We start from the raw sequence: 21,600 nt of genomic DNA, 5'->3' as shown, positions 1-21,600 counted from the left end.
GAGATGTGTTCATGAAAATTACAAAAATCCAACAGTAATTACTGATCACTGCTAGTCATTAACTCCATCTGGCATGATCCTCCAAAATCCTTGCAGAATTGCTTCTGGTGTTTTGTTATAGGTCGAGTCTCGAAAATTCCGATAAATAAGCAATTCTGAATGGCTTGGTGGTAGTCATTCATTCCTCACATAATGAGACTCCTTACTACATTCCAATTCGCTCCTGTTGACTTGGAAGAAATCAGTTCCTGAAATAGACTCAAAATGACAAATTCACCTTGGATGTGCGCAACAGATCAATATGAGAAGGAATCTTCCTGAAAGACCCGAGGATTCACTTCTCATCCTATGGTACAGAGCAGTGCGTGAAAATTATTCCAGATGAGAAAGACATGCCTAATCTGGTATCCTGATCTATTTCTCATGGAAACATCCACCAAAGCACAAGTCTCTTCTCTCTTCAGGATTTGGTGGAGATTGTTCGTGAAAATTGCTAAAAATGAGACAGTTAGAACTGATCAATGCTCTAAATCAGTGACAAATGGAATCATCCCCCAAAAGCCTTTCAGATTCGCTTCTTGTGATTTGGTAGACATCAGTTCATGATTTGATGAAAATTACTCCAAATGAGACAGTTCTTCCTTTTCAATGTTAGTCATTAATGGCACTTGGAATCATCCTCCCAAATCCTTTGATAATTAACTCCTGGGGATTGTGAATAAAATCGGTTGGTGAAAATTAGTAGGAAAGAGAAAATTCTTTCCTCACCCGTCTTCTGATGAATTTCCCATGGAATCATCCACCGGAAAACAATTGCATTCTCTCTTGGTGTGTTGGAAAAGATTGGTTTGTGCAAATTACTCAAAGTACGAAAATCGTTCTTTACAAGCACATAGTGGTAAAGACTCCAGCAATCCAGATTCTCTCCTCCTGAGTTTGTAGAGATTGGTTCATGAAAATGACTAAAAAATCAAACCTTTATTACTGATCACTGCATCTAATTAGTACCTCATAGAATCATCCTCCAAAGACCTTTTAGCTACTCTGCTGGTCACTTGCTAGAGATGGGTACTGTAAATTGCTAAAAATGAGACCTTCAATACGAATCAGATGTAGCCATTGATGTCTCATGCACGCTTCCTCGAAAAGCCATTCGGATTCTCTCCTGATCCTTTGGTAGAGATGGGTTCATGAAAATTACAAAAATCCAACAGTAATTACTGATCACTGCTAGTCATTAACTCCATCTGGCATGACCCTCCAAAATCCTTTCAGAATTCCTTCTCGTGATTTGTTATAGGTCGAGTCTCGAAAACTCCGAAAAATAAGCAATTCTGAACGGCTTGGTGGTAGTCATTCATTCCTCACATAATGAGCCTCCTTAGTACATTCCAATTCGCTCCTGTTGACTTGGAAGAAATCAGTTCCTGAAATAGACTCAAAATGAGAAATTCACCTTGGATGTGTGCAACAGATAAATGTGAGAAGGAATCTTCCTGAAAGACCCGAGGATTCACTTCTCGTCCTATGGTACAGAGCAGTGCGTGAAAATTATTCCAGATGAGAAAGACATGCCTAATCTGGTATCCTGATCTATTTCTCATGGAAACATCCACCAAAACACAAGTCTCTTCTCTCTTCAGGATTTGGTGGAGATTGATCGTGAAAATTGCTAAAAATGAGACAGTTAGAACTGATCAATGCTCTAAATCAGTGACAAATGGAATCATCCCCCAAAAGCCTTTCAGATTCGCTTCTTGTGATTTGGTAGACATCAGTTCATGATTTGATGAAAATTACTCCAAATGAGACAGTTCTTCCTTTTCAATGTTAGTCATTAATGGCACTTGGAATCATCCTCCCAAATCCTTTGATAATTAACTCCTGGGGATTGTGAATAAAATCGGTTGGTGAAAATTAGTAGGAAAGAGAAAATTCTTTCCTCACCCGTCTTCTGATGAATTTCCCATGGAATCATCCACCGGAAAACAATTGCATTCTCTCTTGGTGTGTTGGAAAAGATTGGTTTGTGCAAATTACTCAAAGTACGAAAATCGTTCTTTACAAGCACCTAGTGGTAAAGACTCCAGCAATCCAGATTCTCTCCTCCTCAGTTTGTAGAGATTGGTTCATGAAAATGACTAAAAAACCAAACCTTTATTACTGATCACTGCATCTAATTAGTACCTCATAGAATCATCCTCCAAAGACCTTTTAGCTACTCTGCTGGTCACTTGCTAGAGATGGGTAGCGTAAATTGCTAAAAATGAGACCTTCAATACGAATCAGATGTAGCCATTGATGTCTCACGCACACTTCCTCGAAAAGCCATTCGGATTCTCTCCTGATCCTTTGGTAGAGATGGGTTCATGAAAATTACAAAAATCCAACAGTAATTACTGATCACTGCTAGTCATTAACTCCATCTGGCATGACCCTCCAAAATCCTTTCAGAATTGCTTCTGGTGATTTGTTATAGGTCGAGTCTCGAAAACTCCGAAAAATAAGCAATTCTGAACGGCTTGGTGGTAGTCATTCATTCCTCACATAATGAGCCTCCTTAGTACATTCCAATTCGCTCCTGTTGACTTGGAAGAAATCAGTTCCTGAAATAGACTCAAAATGAGAAATTTACCTTGGATGTGCGCAACAGATCAATTTGAGAAGGAATCTTCCTGAGAGACCCGAGGAGTCACTTCTCGTCCTATGGTACAGAGCAGTGCGTGAAAATTATTCCAGATGAGAAAGACATGCCTAATCTGGTATCCTGATCTATTTCTCATGGAAACATCCACCAAAGCACAAGTCTCTTCTCTCTTCAGGATTTGGTGGAGATTGATCGTGAAAATTGCTAAAAATTGGAAAGTTAGAACTGATCAATACTATAAATCAGTGACAAATGGAATCATCCCCCAAAAGCCTTTCAGATTCGCTTCTTGTGATTTGGTAGAGATCAGTTCATGATTTGATGAAAATTACTCCAAATGAGACAGTTCTTCCTGATCAATGTTAGTCATTAATGACACTTGGAATCATCCTCCCAAATCCTTTGACAATTAACTCCTGGGGATTGTGAATAAAATCGGTTGGTGAAAATTAGTAGGAAAGAGAAAATTCATTCCTCACTCGTCTTCTGATGAATTTCCCATGGAATCATCCACCGGAAAACAATTGCATTCTCTCTTGGTGTGTTGGAAGAGATTGGTTTGTGCAAATTACTCAAAGTACGAAAATGGTTCTTTACAAGCACCTAGTGGTAAAGACTCCAGCAATCCAGATTCTCTCCTCCTGAGTTTGTAGAGATTGGTTCATGAAAATGACTAAAAAATCAAACCTTTATTACTGATCACTGCATCGAATTAGTACCTCATGGAATCATCCTCCAAAGGCCTTTTAGCTACTCTGCTGATCACTTTCTAGAGATGGGTAGTGTAAATTGCTAAAAATGAGACCTTCAATACGAATCAGATGTAGCCATTGATGTCTCATGCACGCTTCCTCGAAAAGCCATTCGGATTCTCTCCTGATCCTTTGGTAGAGATGGGTTCATGAAAATTACAAAAATCCAACAGTAATTACTGATCACTGCTAGTCATTAACTCCATCTGGCATGATCCTCCAAAATCCTTGCAGAATTGCTTCTGGTGTTTTGTTATAGGTCGAGTCTCGAAAATTCCGATAAATAAGCAATTCTGAACGGCTTGGTGGTAGTCATTCATTCCTCACATAATGAGCCTCCTTACTACATTCCAATTCGCTCCTGTTGACTTGGAAGAAATCAGTTCCTGAAATAGACTCAAAATGAGAAATTCACCTTGGATGTGCGCAACAGATAAATTTGAGAAGGAATCTTCCTGAAAGACCCGAGGATTCACTTCTCGTCCTATGGTACAGAGCAGTGCGTGAAAATTATTCCAGATGAGAAAGACATGCCTAATCTGGTATCCTGACGTATTTCTCATGGAAACATCCACCAAAACACAAGTCTCTTCTCTCTTCAGGATTTGGTGGAGATTGATCGTAAAAATTGCTAAGAATTGGAAAGTTAGAACTGATCAATACTATAAATCAGTGACAAATGGAATCATCCCCCAAAAGCCTTTCACATTCGCTTCTTGTGATTTGGCAGACATCAGTTCATGATTTGATGAAAATTACTCCAAATGAGACAGTTCTTCCTTTTCAATGTTAGTCATTAATGGCACTTGGAATCATCCTCCCAAATCCTTTGATAATTAACTCCTGGGGATTGTGAATAAAATCGGTTGGTGAAAATTAGTAGGAAAGGGAAAATTGTTTCTTCACCCGTCTTCTGATGAATTTCCCATGGAATCATCCACCGGAAAACAATTGCATTCTCTCTTGGTGTGTTGGAAAAGATTGGTTTGTGCAAATTACTCAAAGTACGAAAATCGTTCTTTACAAGCACCTAGTGGTAAAGACTCCAGCAATCCAGATTCTCTCCTCCTCAGTTTGTAGAGATTGGTTCATGAAAATGACTAAAAAACCAAACCTTTATTACTGATCACTGCATCTAATTAGTACCTCATAGAATCATCCTCCAAAGACCTTTTAGCTACTCTGCTGGTCACTTGCTAGAGATGGGTAGTGTAAATTGCTAAAAATGAGACCTTCAATACGAATCAGATGTAGCCATTGATGTCTCACGCACACTTCCTCGAAAAGCCATTCGGATTCTCTCCTGATCCTTTGGTAGAGATGGGTTCATGAAAATTACAAAAATCCAACAGTAATTACTGATCACTGCTAGTCATTAACTCCATCTGGCATGACCCTCCAAAATCCTTTCAGAATTGCTTCTGGTGATTTGTTATAGGTCGAGTCTCGAAAACTCCGAAAAATAAGCAATTCTGAACGGCTTGGTGGTAGTCATTCATTCCTCACATAATGAGCCTCCTTAGTACATTCCAATTCGCTCCTGTTGACTTGGAAGAAATCAGTTCCTGAAATAGACTCAAAATGAGAAATTTACCTTGGATGTGCGCAACAGATCAATTTGAGAAGGAATCTTCCTGAGAGACCCGAGGAGTCACTTCTCGTCCTATGGTACAGAGCAGTGCGTGAAAATTATTCCAGATGAGAAAGACATGCCTAATCTGGTATCCTGATCTATTTCTCATGGAAACATCCACCAAAGCACAAGTCTCTTCTCTCTTCAGGATTTGGTGGAGATTGATCGTGAAAATTGCTAAAAATTGGAAAGTTAGAACTGATCAATACTATAAATCAGTGACAAATGGAATCATCCCCCAAAAGCCTTTCAGATTCGCTTCTTGTGATTTGGTAGAGATCAGTTCATGATTTGATGAAAATTACTCCAAATGAGACAGTTCTTCCTGATCAATGTTAGTCATTAATGACACTTGGAATCATCCTCCCAAATCCTTTGACAATTAACTCCTGGGGATTGTGAATAAAATCGGTTGGTGAAAATTAGTAGGAAAGAGAAAATTCATTCCTCACCCGTCTTCTGATGAATTTCCGATGGAATCATCCCCCGGAAAACAATTGCATTCTCTCTTGGTGTGTTGGAAGAGATTGGTTTGTGCAAATTACTCAAAGTACGAAAATGGTTCTTTACAAGCACCTAGTGGTAAAGACTCCAGCAATCCAGATTCTCTCCTCCTGAGTTTGTAGAGATTGGTTCATGAAAATGACTAAAAAATCAAACCTTTATTACTGATCACTGCATCGAAATAGTACCTCATGGAATCATCCGCCAAAGGCCTTTTAGCTACTCTGCTGGTCACTTGCTAGACATGGGTAGTGTAAATTGCTAAAAATGAGACCTTCAATACGAATCAGATGTAGCCATTGATGTCTCATGCACGCTTCCTCGAAAAGCCATTCGGATTCTCTCCTGATCCTTTGGTAGAGATGTGTTCATGAAAATTACAAAAATCCAACAGTAATTACTGATCACTGCTAGTCATTAACTCCATCTGGCATGATCCTCCAAAATCCTTGCAGAATTGCTTCTGGTGTTTTGTTATAGGTCGAGTCTCGAAAATTCCGATAAATAAGCAATTCTGAATGGCTTGGTGGTAGTCATTCATTCCTCACATAATGAGACTCCTTACTACATTCCAATTCGCTCCTGTTGACTTGGAAGAAATCAGTTCCTGAAATAGACTCAAAATGACAAATTCACCTTGGATGTGCGCAACAGATCAATATGAGAAGGAATCTTCCTGAAAGACCCGAGGATTCACTTCTCATCCTATGGTACAGAGCAGTGCGTGAAAATTATTCCAGATGAGAAAGACATGCCTAATCTGGTATCCTGATCTATTTCTCATGGAAACATCCACCAAAGCACAAGTCTCTTCTCTCTTCAGGATTTGGTGGAGATTGTTCGTGAAAATTGCTAAAAATGAGACAGTTAGAACTGATCAATGCTCTAAATCAGTGACAAATGGAATCATCCCCCAAAAGCCTTTCAGATTCGCTTCTTGTGATTTGGTAGACATCAGTTCATGATTTGATGAAAATTACTCCAAATGAGACAGTTCTTCCTTTTCAATGTTAGTCATTAATGGCACTTGGAATCATCCTCCCAAATCCTTTGATAATTAACTCCTGGGGATTGTGAATAAAATCGGTTGGTGAAAATTAGTAGGAAAGAGAAAATTCTTTCCTCACCCGTCTTCTGATGAATTTCCCATGGAATCATCCACCGGAAAACAATTGCATTCTCTCTTGGTGTGTTGGAAAAGATTGGTTTGTGCAAATTACTCAAAGTACGAAAATCGTTCTTTACAAGCACATAGTGGTAAAGACTCCAGCAATCCAGATTCTCTCCTCCTGAGTTTGTAGAGATTGGTTCATGAAAATGACTAAAAAATCAAACCTTTATTACTGATCACTGCATCTAATTAGTACCTCATAGAATCATCCTCCAAAGACCTTTTAGCTACTCTGCTGGTCACTTGCTAGAGATGGGTACTGTAAATTGCTAAAAATGAGACCTTCAATACGAATCAGATGTAGCCATTGATGTCTCATGCACGCTTCCTCGAAAAGCCATTCGGATTCTCTCCTGATCCTTTGGTAGAGATGGGTTCATGAAAATTACAAAAATCCAACAGTAATTACTGATCACTGCTAGTCATTAACTCCATCTGGCATGACCCTCCAAAATCCTTTCAGAATTCCTTCTCGTGATTTGTTATAGGTCGAGTCTCGAAAACTCCGAAAAATAAGCAATTCTGAACGGCTTGGTGGTAGTCATTCATTCCTCACATAATGAGCCTCCTTAGTACATTCCAATTCGCTCCTGTTGACTTGGAAGAAATCAGTTCCTGAAATAGACTCAAAATGAGAAATTCACCTTGGATGTGTGCAACAGATAAATGTGAGAAGGAATCTTCCTGAAAGACCCGAGGATTCACTTCTCGTCCTATGGTACAGAGCAGTGCGTGAAAATTATTCCAGATGAGAAAGACATGCCTAATCTGGTATCCTGATCTATTTCTCATGGAAACATCCACCAAAACACAAGTCTCTTCTCTCTTCAGGATTTGGTGGAGATTGATCGTGAAAATTGCTAAAAATGAGACAGTTAGAACTGATCAATGCTCTAAATCAGTGACAAATGGAATCATCCCCCAAAAGCCTTTCAGATTCGCTTCTTGTGATTTGGTAGACATCAGTTCATGATTTGATGAAAATTACTCCAAATGAGACAGTTCTTCCTTTTCAATGTTAGTCATTAATGGCACTTGGAATCATCCTCCCAAATCCTTTGATAATTAACTCCTGGGGATTGTGAATAAAATCGGTTGGTGAAAATTAGTAGGAAAGAGAAAATTCTTTCCTCACCCGTCTTCTGATGAATTTCCCATGGAATCATCCACCGGAAAACAATTGCATTCTCTCTTGGTGTGTTGGAAAAGATTGGTTTGTGCAAATTACTCAAAGTACGAAAATCGTTCTTTACAAGCACCTAGTGGTAAAGACTCCAGCAATCCAGATTCTCTCCTCCTCAGTTTGTAGAGATTGGTTCATGAAAATGACTAAAAAACCAAACCTTTATTACTGATCACTGCATCTAATTAGTACCTCATAGAATCATCCTCCAAAGACCTTTTAGCTACTCTGCTGGTCACTTGCTAGAGATGGGTAGCGTAAATTGCTAAAAATGAGACCTTCAATACGAATCAGATGTAGCCATTGATGTCTCACGCACACTTCCTCGAAAAGCCATTCGGATTCTCTCCTGATCCTTTGGTAGAGATGGGTTCATGAAAATTACAAAAATCCAACAGTAATTACTGATCACTGCTAGTCATTAACTCCATCTGGCATGACCCTCCAAAATCCTTTCAGAATTGCTTCTGGTGATTTGTTATAGGTCGAGTCTCGAAAACTCCGAAAAATAAGCAATTCTGAACGGCTTGGTGGTAGTCATTCATTCCTCACATAATGAGCCTCCTTAGTACATTCCAATTCGCTCCTGTTGACTTGGAAGAAATCAGTTCCTGAAATAGACTCAAAATGAGAAATTTACCTTGGATGTGCGCAACAGATCAATTTGAGAAGGAATCTTCCTGAGAGACCCGAGGAGTCACTTCTCGTCCTATGGTACAGAGCAGTGCGTGAAAATTATTCCAGATGAGAAAGACATGCCTAATCTGGTATCCTGATCTATTTCTCATGGAAACATCCACCAAAGCACAAGTCTCTTCTCTCTTCAGGATTTGGTGGAGATTGATCGTGAAAATTGCTAAAAATTGGAAAGTTAGAACTGATCAATACTATAAATCAGTGACAAATGGAATCATCCCCCAAAAGCCTTTCAGATTCGCTTCTTGTGATTTGGTAGAGATCAGTTCATGATTTGATGAAAATTACTCCAAATGAGACAGTTCTTCCTGATCAATGTTAGTCATTAATGACACTTGGAATCATCCTCCCAAATCCTTTGACAATTAACTCCTGGGGATTGTGAATAAAATCGGTTGGTGAAAATTAGTAGGAAAGAGAAAATTCATTCCTCACTCGTCTTCTGATGAATTTCCCATGGAATCATCCACCGGAAAACAATTGCATTCTCTCTTGGTGTGTTGGAAGAGATTGGTTTGTGCAAATTACTCAAAGTACGAAAATGGTTCTTTACAAGCACCTAGTGGTAAAGACTCCAGCAATCCAGATTCTCTCCTCCTGAGTTTGTAGAGATTGGTTCATGAAAATGACTAAAAAATCAAACCTTTATTACTGATCACTGCATCGAATTAGTACCTCATGGAATCATCCTCCAAAGGCCTTTTAGCTACTCTGCTGATCACTTTCTAGAGATGGGTAGTGTAAATTGCTAAAAATGAGACCTTCAATACGAATCAGATGTAGCCATTGATGTCTCATGCACGCTTCCTCGAAAAGCCATTCGGATTCTCTCCTGATCCTTTGGTAGAGATGGGTTCATGAAAATTACAAAAATCCAACAGTAATTACTGATCACTGCTAGTCATTAACTCCATCTGGCATGATCCTCCAAAATCCTTGCAGAATTGCTTCTGGTGTTTTGTTATAGGTCGAGTCTCGAAAATTCCGATAAATAAGCAATTCTGAACGGCTTGGTGGTAGTCATTCATTCCTCACATAATGAGCCTCCTTACTACATTCCAATTCGCTCCTGTTGACTTGGAAGAAATCAGTTCCTGAAATAGACTCAAAATGAGAAATTCACCTTGGATGTGCGCAACAGATAAATTTGAGAAGGAATCTTCCTGAAAGACCCGAGGATTCACTTCTCGTCCTATGGTACAGAGCAGTGCGTGAAAATTATTCCAGATGAGAAAGACATGCCTAATCTGGTATCCTGACGTATTTCTCATGGAAACATCCACCAAAACACAAGTCTCTTCTCTCTTCAGGATTTGGTGGAGATTGATCGTAAAAATTGCTAAGAATTGGAAAGTTAGAACTGATCAATACTATAAATCAGTGACAAATGGAATCATCCCCCAAAAGCCTTTCACATTCGCTTCTTGTGATTTGGCAGACATCAGTTCATGATTTGATGAAAATTACTCCAAATGAGACAGTTCTTCCTTTTCAATGTTAGTCATTAATGGCACTTGGAATCATCCTCCCAAATCCTTTGATAATTAACTCCTGGGGATTGTGAATAAAATCGGTTGGTGAAAATTAGTAGGAAAGGGAAAATTGTTTCTTCACCCGTCTTCTGATGAATTTCCCATGGAATCATCCACCGGAAAACAATTGCATTCTCTCTTGGTGTGTTGGAAAAGATTGGTTTGTGCAAATTACTCAAAGTACGAAAATCGTTCTTTACAAGCACCTAGTGGTAAAGACTCCAGCAATCCAGATTCTCTCCTCCTCAGTTTGTAGAGATTGGTTCATGAAAATGACTAAAAAACCAAACCTTTATTACTGATCACTGCATCTAATTAGTACCTCATAGAATCATCCTCCAAAGACCTTTTAGCTACTCTGCTGGTCACTTGCTAGAGATGGGTAGTGTAAATTGCTAAAAATGAGACCTTCAATACGAATCAGATGTAGCCATTGATGTCTCACGCACACTTCCTCGAAAAGCCATTCGGATTCTCTCCTGATCCTTTGGTAGAGATGGGTTCATGAAAATTACAAAAATCCAACAGTAATTACTGATCACTGCTAGTCATTAACTCCAGCTGGCATGACCCTCCAAAATCCTTTCAGAATTGCTTCTGGTGATTTGTTATAGGTCGAGTCTCGAAATCTCCGAAAAATAAGCAATTCTGAACGGCTTGGTGGTAGTCATTCATTCCTCACATAATGAGCCTCCTTAGTACATTCCAATTCGCTCCTGTTGACTTGGAAGAAATCAGTTCCTGAAATAGACTCAAAATGAGAAATTCACCTTGGATGTGCGCAACAGATCAATTTGAGAAGGAATCTTCCTGAAAGACCCGAGGATTCACTTCTCGTCCTATGGTACAGAGCAGTGCGTGAAAATTTTTCCAGATGAGAAAGACATGCCTAATCTGGTATCCTGATCTATTTCTCATGGAAACATCCACCAAAACACAAGTCTCTTCTCTCTTCAGGATTTGGTGGAGATTGATCGTGAAAATTGCTAAAAATGAGACAGTTAGAACTGATCAATGCTCTAAATCAGTGACAAATGGAATCATCCCCCAAAAGCCTTTCAGATTCGCTTCTTGTGATTTGGTAGACATCAGTTCATGATTTGATGAAAATTACTCCAAATGAGACAGTTCTTCCTTTTCAATGTTAGTCATTAATGGCACTTGGAATCATCCTCCCAAATCCTTTGATAATTAACTCCTGGGGATTGTGAATAAAATCGGTTGGTGAAAATTAGTAGGAAAGAGAAAATTCTTTCCTCACCCGTCTTCTGATGAATTTCCCATGGAATCATCCACCGGAAAACAATTGCATTCTCTCTTGGTGTGTTGGAAAAGATTGGTTTGTGCAAATTACTCAAAGTACGAAAATCGTTCTTTACAAGCACCTAGTGGTAAAGACTCCAGCAATCCAGATTCTCTCCTCCTCAGTTTGTAGAGATTGGTTCATGAAAATGACTAAAAAACCAAACCTTTATTACTGATCACTGCATCTAATTAGTACCTCATAGAATCATCCTCCAAAGACCTTTTAGCTACTCTGCTGGTCACTTGCTAGAGATGGGTAGCGTAAATTGCTAAAAATGAGACCTTCAATACGAATCAGATGTAGCCATTGATGTCTCACGCACACTTCCTCGAAAAGCCATTCGGATTCTCTCCTGATCCTTTGGTAGAGATGGGTTCATGAAAATTACAAAAATCCAACAGTAATTACTGATCACTGCTAGTCATTAACTCCATCTGGCATGACCCTCCAAAATCCTTTCAGAATTGCTTCTGGTGATTTGTTATAGGTCGAGTCTCGAAAACTCCGAAAAATAAGCAATTCTGAACGGCTTGGTGGTAGTCATTCATTCCTCACATAATGAGCCTCCTTAGTACATTCCAATTCGCTCCTGTTGACTTGGAAGAAATCAGTTCCTGAAATAGACTCAAAATGAGAAATTTACCTTGGATGTGCGCAACAGATCAATTTGAGAAGGAATCTTCCTGAGAGACCCGAGGAGTCACTTCTCGTCCTATGGTACAGAGCAGTGCGTGAAAATTATTCCAGATGAGAAAGACATGCCTAATCTGGTATCCTGATCTATTTCTCATGGAAACATCCACCAAAGCACAAGTCTCTTCTCTCTTCAGGATTTGGTGGAGATTGATCGTGAAAATTGCTAAAAATTGGAAAGTTAGAACTGATCAATACTATAAATCAGTGACAAATGGAATCATCCCCCAAAAGCCTTTCAGATTCGCTTCTTGTGATTTGGTAGAGATCAGTTCATGATTTGATGAAAATTACTCCAAATGAGACAGTTCTTCCTGATCAATGTTAGTCATTAATGACACTTGGAATCATCCTCCCAAATCCTTTGACAATTAACTCCTGGGGATTGTGAATAAAATCGGTTGGTGAAAATTAGTAGGAAAGAGAAAATTCATTCCTCACTCGTCTTCTGATGAATTTCCCATGGAATCATCCACCGGAAAACAATTGCATTCTCTCTTGGTGTGTTGGAAGAGATTGGTTTGTGCAAATTACTCAAAGTACGAAAATGGTTCTTTACAAGCACCTAGTGGTAAAGACTCCAGCAATCCAGATTCTCTCCTCCTGAGTTTGTAGAGATTGGTTCATGAAAATGACTAAAAAATCAAACCTTTATTACTGATCACTGCATCGAATTAGTACCTCATGGAATCATCCTCCAAAGGCCTTTTAGCTACTCTGCTGATCACTTTCTAGAGATGGGTAGTGTAAATTGCTAAAAATGAGACCTTCAATACGAATCAGATGTAGCCATTGATGTCTCATGCACGCTTCCTCGAAAAGCCATTCGGATTCTCTCCTGATCCTTTGGTAGAGATGGGTTCATGAAAATTACAAAAATCCAACAGTAATTACTGATCACTGCTAGTCATTAACTCCATCTGGCATGATCCTCCAAAATCCTTGCAGAATTGCTTCTGGTGTTTTGTTATAGGTCGAGTCTCGAAAATTCCGATAAATAAGCAATTCTGAACGGCTTGGTGGTAGTCATTCATTCCTCACATAATGAGCCTCCTTACTACATTCCAATTCGCTCCTGTTGACTTGGAAGAAATCAGTTCCTGAAATAGACTCAAAATGAGAAATTCACCTTGGATGTGCGCAACAGATCAATTTGAGAAGGAATCTTCCTGAAAGACCCGAGGATTCACTTCTCGTCCTATGGTACAGAGCAGTGCGTGAAAATTATTCCAGATGAGAAAGACATGCCTAATCTGGTATCCTGACGTATTTCTCATGGAAACATCCACCAAAACACAAGTCTCTTCTCTCTTCAGGATTTGGTGGAGATTGATCGTAAAAATTGCTAAGAATTGGAAAGTTAGAACTGATCAATACTATAAATCAGTGACAAATGGAATCATCCCCCAAAAGCCTTTCACATTCGCTTCTTGTGATTTGGCAGACATCAGTTCATGATTTGATGAAAATTACTCCAAATGAGACAGTTCTTCCTTTTCAATGTTAGTCATTAATGGCACTTGGAATCATCCTCCCAAATCCTTTGATAATTAACTCCTGGGGATTGTGAATAAAATCGGTTGGTGAAAATTAGTAGGAAAGGGAAAATTGTTTCTTCACCCGTCTTCTGATGAATTTCCCATGGAATCATCCACCGGAAAACAATTGCATTCTCTCTTGGTGTGTTGGAAAAGATTGGTTTGTGCAAATTACTCAAAGTACGAAAATCGTTCTTTACAAGCACCTAGTGGTAAAGACTCCAGCAATCCAGATTCTCTCCTCCTGAGTTTGTAGAGATTGGTTCATGAAAATGACTAAAAAACCAAACCTTTATTACTGATCACTGCATCTAATTAGTACCTCATAGAATCATCCTCCAAAGACCTTTTAGCTACTCTGCTGGTCACTTGCTAGAGATGGGTAGTGTAAATTGCTAAAAATGAGACCTTCAATACGAATCAGATGTAGCCATTGATGTCTCACGCACACTTCCTCGAAAAGCCATTCGGATTCTCTCCTGATCCTTTGGTAGAGATGTGTTCATGAAAATTACAAAAATCCAACAGTAATTACTGATCACTGCTAGTCATTAACTCCATCTGGCATGATCCTCCAAAATCCTTGCAGAATCGCTTCTGGTGTTTTGTTATAGGTCGAGTCTCGAAAATTCCGATAAATAAGCAATTCTGAATGGCTTGGTGGTAGTCATTCATTCCTCACATAATGAGACTCCTTACTACATTCCAATTCGCTCCTGTTGACTTGGAAGAAATCAGTTCCTGAAATAGACTCAAAATGAGAAATTCACCTTGGATGTGCGCAACAGATCAATATGAGAAGGAATCTTCCTGAGAGACCCGAGGATTCACTTCTCATCCTATGGTACAGAGCAGTGCGTGAAAATTATTCCAGATGAGAAAGACATGCCTAATCTGGTATCCTGATCTATTTCTCATGGAAACATCCACCAAAGCACAAGTCTCTTCTCTCTTCAGGATTTGGTGGAGATTGTTCGTGAAAATTGCTAAAAATGAGACAGTTAGAACTGATCAATGCTCTAAATCAGTGACAAATGGAATCATCCCCCAAAAGCCTTTCAGATTCGCTTCTTGTGATTTGGTAGACATCAGTTCATGATTTGATGAAAATTACTCCAAATGAGACAGTTCTTCCTTTTCAATGTTAGTCATTAATGGCACTTGGAATCATCCTCCCAAATCCTTTGATAATTAACTCCTGGGGATTGTGAATAAAATCGGTTGGTGAAAATTAGTAGGAAAGAGAAAATTCTTTCCTCACCCGTCTTCTGATGAATTTCCCATGGAATCATCCACCGGAAAACAATTGCATTCTCTCTTGGTGTGTTGGAAAAGATTGGTTTGTGCAAATTACTCAAAGTACGAAAATCGTTCTTTACAAGCACATAGTGGTAAAGACTCCAGCAATCCAGATTCTCTCCTCCTGAGTTTGTAGAGATTGGTTCATGAAAATGACTAAAAAATCAAACCTTTATTACTGATCACTGCATCTAATTAGTACCTCATAGAATCATCCTCCAAAGACCTTTTAGCTACTCTGCTGGTCACTTGCTAGAGATGGGTACTGTAAATTGCTAAAAATGAGACCTTCAATACGAATCAGATGTAGCCATTGATGTCTCATGCACGCTTCCTCGAAAAGCCATTCGGATTCTCTCCTGATCCTTTGGTAGAGATGGGTTCATGAAAATTACAAAAATCCAACAGTAATTACTGATCACTGCTAGTCATTAACTCCATCTGGCATGACCCTCCAAAATCCTTTCAGAATTCCTTCTGGTGATTTGTTATAGGTCGAGTCTCGAAAATTCCGAAAAATAAGCAATTCTGAACGGCTTGGTGGTAGTCATTCATTCCTCACAGAATGAGCCTCCTTAGCACATTCCAATTCGCTCCTGTTGACTTGGAAGAAATGAGTTCCTGAAATAGACTCAAAATGAGAAATTCACCTTGGATGTGCGCAACAGACAAATTTGAGAAGGAATCTTCCTGAAAGACCCGAGGATTCACTTCTCGTCCTATGGTACAGAGCAGTGCGTGAAAATTACTCCAGATGAGAAAGACATGCCTAATCTGGTATCCTGATCTATTTCTCATGGAAACATCCACCAAAACACAAGTCTCTTCTCTCTTCAGGATTTGGTGGAGATTGACCTTGAAAATTGCTAAAAATGAGACAGTTAGAACTGATCAATGCTCTAAATCAGTGACAAATGGAATCATCCCCCAAAAGCCATTCAGATTCACTTCTTGTGATTTGGTAGACATCAGTTCATGATTTGATGAAAATTACTCCAAATGAGACAGTTCTTCCTTTTCAATGTTAGTCATTAATGGCACTTGGAATCATCCTCCCAAATCCTTTGATAATTAACTCCTGGGGATTGTGAATAAAATCGGTTGGTGAAAATTAGTAGGAAAGAGAAAATTCTTTCCTCACCCGTCTTCTGATGAATTTCCCATGGAATCATCCACCGGAAAACAATTGCATTCTCCTTTGGTGTGTTGGAAATGATTGGTTTGTGCAAATTACTCAAAGTACGAAAATCGTTCTTTACAAGCACCTAGTGGTAAAGACTCCAGCAATCCAGATTCTCTCCTCCTGAGTTTGTAGAGATTGGTTCATGAAAATGACTAAAAAATCAAACCTTTATTACTGATCACTGCATCGAATTAGTACCTCATGGAATCATCCTCCAAAGACCTTTTAGCTACTCTGCTGGTCACTTGCTAGAGATGGGTAGCGTAAATTGCTAAAAATGAGACCTTCAATACGAATCAGATGTAGCCATTGATGTCTCATGCACGCTTCCTCGAAAAGCCATTCGGATTCTCTCCTGATCCTTTGGTAGAGATGGGTTCATGAAAATTACAAAAATCCAACAGTAATTACTGATCACTGCTAGTCATTAACTCCATCTGGCATGACCCTCCAAAATCCTTTCAGAATTGCTTCTGGTGATTTGTTATAGGTCGAGTCTCGAAAACTCCGAAAAATATGCAATTCTGAATGGCTTGGTGGTAGTCATTCATTCCTCACATAATGAGCCTCCTTTGTACATTCCAATTCGCTCCTGTTGACTTGGAAGAAATCAGTTCCTGAAATAGACTCAAAATGAGAAATTCACCTTGGATGTGCGCAACAGATCAATTTGAGAAGGAATCTTCCTGAAAGACCCGAGGATTCACTTCTCATCCTATGGTACAGAGCAGTGCGTGAAAATTATTCCAGATGAGAAAGACATGCCTAATCTGGTATCCTGATCTATTTCTCATGGAAACATCCACCAAAACACAAGTCTCTTCTCTCTTCAGGATTTGGTGGAGATTGATCGTAAAAATTGCTAAAAATTGGAAAGTTAGAACTGATCAATACTATAAATCAGTGACAAATGGAATCATCCCCCAAAAGCCTTTCAGATTCGCTTCTTGTGATTTGGTAGACATCAGTTCATGATTTGATGAAAATTACTCCAAATGAGACAGTTCTTCCTTTTCAATGTTAGTCATTAATGGCACTTGGAATCATCCTCCCAAATCCTTTGATAATTAACTCCTGGGGATTGTGAATAAAATCGGTTGGTGAAAATTAGTAGGAAAGAGAAAATTCATTCCTCAACCGTCTTCTGATGAATTTCCCATGGAATCATCCACCGGAAAACAATTGCATTCTCTCTTGGTGTGTTGGAAGAGATTGGTTTGTGCAAATTACTCAAAGTACGAAAATTGTGCTTTACAAGCACCTAGTGGTAAAGACTCCAGCAATCCAGAGTCTCTCCTCCTGAGTTTGTAGAGATTGGTTCATGAAAATGACTAAAAAATCAAACCTTTATTACTGATCACTGCATCGAATTAGTACCTCATGGAATCATACTCCAAAGACCTTTTAGCTACTCTGCTGGTCACTTGCTAGAGATGGGTAGCGTAAATTGCTAAAAATGAGACCTTCAATACAAATCACATGTAGCCATTGATGTCTCATGCACGCTTCCTCGAAAAGCCATTCGGATTCTCTCCTGATCCTTTGGTAGAGATGGGTTCATGAAAATTACAAAAATCCAACAGTAATTACTGATCACTGCTAGTCATTAACTCCATCTGGCATGACCCTCCAAAATCCTTTCAGAATTGCTTCTGGTGATTTGTTATAGGTCGAGTCTCGAAAACTCCGAAAAATATGCAATTCTGAATGGCTTGGTGGTAGTCATTCATTCCTCACATAATGAGCCTCCTTTGTACATTCCAATTCGCTCCTGTTGACTTGGAAGAAATCAGTTCCTGAAATAGACTCAAAATGAGAAATTCACCTTGGATGTGCGCAACAGATCAATTTGAGAAGGAATCTTCCTGAAAGACCCGAGGATTCACTTCTCATCCTATGGTACAGAGCAGTGCGTGAAAATTATTCCAGATGAGAAAGACATGCCTAATCTGGTATCCTGATCTATTTCTCATGGAAACATCCACCAAAGCACAAGTCTCTTCTCTCTTCAGGATTTGGTGGAGATTGTTCGTGAAAATTGCTAAAAATGAGACAGTTAGAACTGATCAATGCTCTAAATCAGTGACAAATGGAATCATCCCCCAAAAGCCTTTCAGATTCGCTTCTTGTGATTTGGTAGACATCAGTTCATGATTTGATGAAAATTACTCCAAATGAGACAGTTCTTCCTTTTCAATGTTAGTCATTAATGGCACTTGGAATCATCCTCCCAAATCCTTTGATAATTAACTCCTGGGGATTGTGAATAAAATCGGTTGGTGAAAATTAGTAGGAAAGAGAAAATTCTTTCCTCACCCGTCTTCTGATGAATTTCCCATGGAATCATCCACCGGAAAACAATTGCATTCTCTCTTGGTGTGTTGGAAAAGATTGGTTTGTGCAAATTACTCAAAGTACGAAAATCGTTCTTTACAAGCACATAGTGGTAAAGACTCCAGCAATCCAGATTCTCTCCTCCTGAGTTTGTAGAGATTGGTTCATGAAAATGACTAAAAAACCAAACCTTTATTACTGATCACTGCATCTAATTAGTACCTCATAGAATCATCCTCCAAAGACCTTTTAGCTACTCTGCTGGTCACTTGCTAGAGATGGGTAGTGTAAATTGCTAAAAATGAGACCTTCAATACGAATCAGATGTAGCCATTGATGTCTCACGCACACTTCCTCGAAAAGCCATTCGGATTCTCTCCTGATCCTTTGGTAGAGATGGGTTCATGAAAATTACAAAAATCCAACAGTAATTACTGATCACTGCTAGTCATTAACTCCATCTGGCATGACCCTCCAAAATCCTTTCAGAATTGCTTCTGGTGATTTGTTATAGGTCGAGTCTCGAAAACTCCGAAAAATAAGCAATTCTGAACGGCTTGGTGGTAGTCATTCATTCCTCACATAATGAGCCTCCTTAGTACATTCCAATTCGCTCCTGTTGACTTGGAAGAAATCAGTTCCTGAAATAGACTCAAAATGAGAAATTTACCTTGGATGTGCGCAACAGATCAATTTGAGAAGGAATCTTCCTGAGAGACCCGAGGAGTCACTTCTCGTCCTATGGTACAGAGCAGTGCGTGAAAATTATTCCAGATGAGAAAGACATGCCTAATCTGGTATCCTGATCTATTTCTCATGGAAACATCCACCAAAGCACAAGTCTCTTCTCTCTTCAGGATTTGGTGGAGATTGATCGTGAAAATTGCTAAAAATTGGAAAGTTAGAACTGATCAATACTATAAATCAGTGACAAATGGAATCATCCCCCAAAAGCCTTTCAGATTCGCTTCTTGTGATTTGGTAGAGATCAGTTCATGATTTGATGAAAATTACTCCAAATGAGACAGTTCTTCCTGATCAATGTTAGTCATTAATGACACTTGGAATCATCCTCCCAAATCCTTTGACAATTAACTCCTGGGGATTGTGAATAAAATCGGTTGGTGAAAATTAGTAGGAAAGAGAAAATTCATTCCTCACCCGTCTTCTGATGAATTTCCGATGGAATCATCCCCCGGAAAACAATTGCATTCTCTCTTGGTGTGTTGGAAGAGATTGGTTTGTGCAAATTACTCAAAGTACGAAAATGGTTCTTTACAAGCACCTAGTGGTAAAGACTCCAGCAATCCAGATTCTCTCCTCCTGAGTTTGTAGAGATTGGTTCATGAAAATGACTAAAAAATCAAACCTTTATTACTGATCACTGCATCGAAATAGTACCTCATGGAATCATCCGCCAAAGGCCTTTTAGCTACTCTGCTGGTCACTTGCTAGACATGGGTAGTGTAAATTGCTAAAAATGAGACCTTCAATACGAATCAGATGTAGCCATTGATGTCTCATGCACGCTTCCTCGAAAAGCCATTCGGATTCTCTCCTGATCCTTTGGTAGAGATGTGTTCATGAAAATTACAAAAATCCAACAGTAATTACTGATCTCTGCTAGTCATTAACTCCATCTGGCATGATCCTCCAAAATCCTTGCAGAATCGCTTCTGGTGTTTTGTTATAGGTCGAGTCTCGAAAATTCCGATAAATAAGCAATTCTGAATGGCTTGGTGGTAGTCATTCATTCCTCACATAATGAGACTCCTTACTACATTCCAATTCGCTCCTGTTGACTTGGAAGAAATCAGTTCCTGAAATAGACTCAAAATGAGAAATTCACCTTGGATGTGCGCAACAGATCAATATGAGAAGGAATCTTCCTGAAAGACCCGAGGATTCACTTCTCATCCTATGGTACAGAGCAGTGCGTGAAAATTATTCCAGATGAGAAAGACATGCCTAATCTGGTATCCTGATCTATTTCTCATGGAAACATCCACCAAAGCACAAGTCTCTTCTCTCTTCAGGATTTGGTGGAGATTGTTCGTGAAAATTGCTAAAAATGAGACAGTTAGAACTGATCAATGCTCTAAATCAGTGACAAATGGAATCATCCCCCAAAAGCCTTTCAGATTCGCTTCTTGTGATTTGGTAGACATCAGTTCATGATTTGATGAAAATTACTCCAAATGAGACAGTTCTTCCTTTTCAATGTTAGTCATTAATGGCACTTGGAATCATCCTCCCAAATCCTTTGATAATTAACTCCTGGGGATTGTGAATAAAATCGGTTGGTGAAAATTAGTAGGAAAGAGAAAATTCTTTCCTCACCCGTCTTCTGATGAATTTCCCATGGAATCATCCACCGGAAAACAATTGCATTCTCTCTTGGTGTGTTGGAAAAGATTGGTTTGTGCAAATTACTCAAAGTACGAAAATCGTTCTTTACAAGCACATAGTGGTAAAGACTCCAGCAATCCAGATTCTCTCCTCCTGAGTTTGTAGAGATTGGTTCATGAAAATGACTAAAAAATCAAACCTTTATTACTGATCACTGCATCTAATTAGTACCTCATAGAATCATCCTCCAAAGACCTTTTAGCTACTCTGCTGGTCACTTGCTAGAGATGGGTACTGTAAATTGCTAAAAATGAGACCTTCAATACGAATCAGATGTAGCCATTGATGTCTCATGCACGCTTCCTCGAAAAGCCATTCGGATTCTCTCCTGATCCTTTGGTAGAGATGGGTTCATGAAAATTACAAAAATCCAACAGTAATTACTGATCACTGCTAGTCATTAACTCCATCTGGCATGACCCTCCAAAATCCTTTCAGAATTCCTTCTGGTGATTTGTTATAGGTCGAGTCTCGAAAATTCCGAAAAATAAGCAATTCTGAACGGCTTGGTGGTAGTCATTCATTCCTCACAGAATGAGCCTCCTTAGCACATTCCAATTCGCTCCTGTTGACTTGGAAGAAATGAGTTCCTGAAATAGACTCAAAATGAGAAATTCACCTTGGATGTGTGCAACAGATAAATGTGAGAAGGAATCTTCCTGAAAGACCCGAGGATTCACTTCTCGTCCTATGGTACAGAGCACTGCGTGAAAATTATTC

The sequence above is a fragment of the Eretmochelys imbricata genome, unplaced genomic scaffold (genome assembly GCF_965152235.1).
Source record: "Eretmochelys imbricata isolate rEreImb1 unplaced genomic scaffold, rEreImb1.hap1 Scaffold_29, whole genome shotgun sequence".
Lineage (NCBI taxonomy): Eukaryota > Metazoa > Chordata > Testudines > Cheloniidae > Eretmochelys > Eretmochelys imbricata.
The sequence above is the reverse complement of the archived record's forward strand: the minus strand, read 5'-3'. Positions refer to the sequence as shown.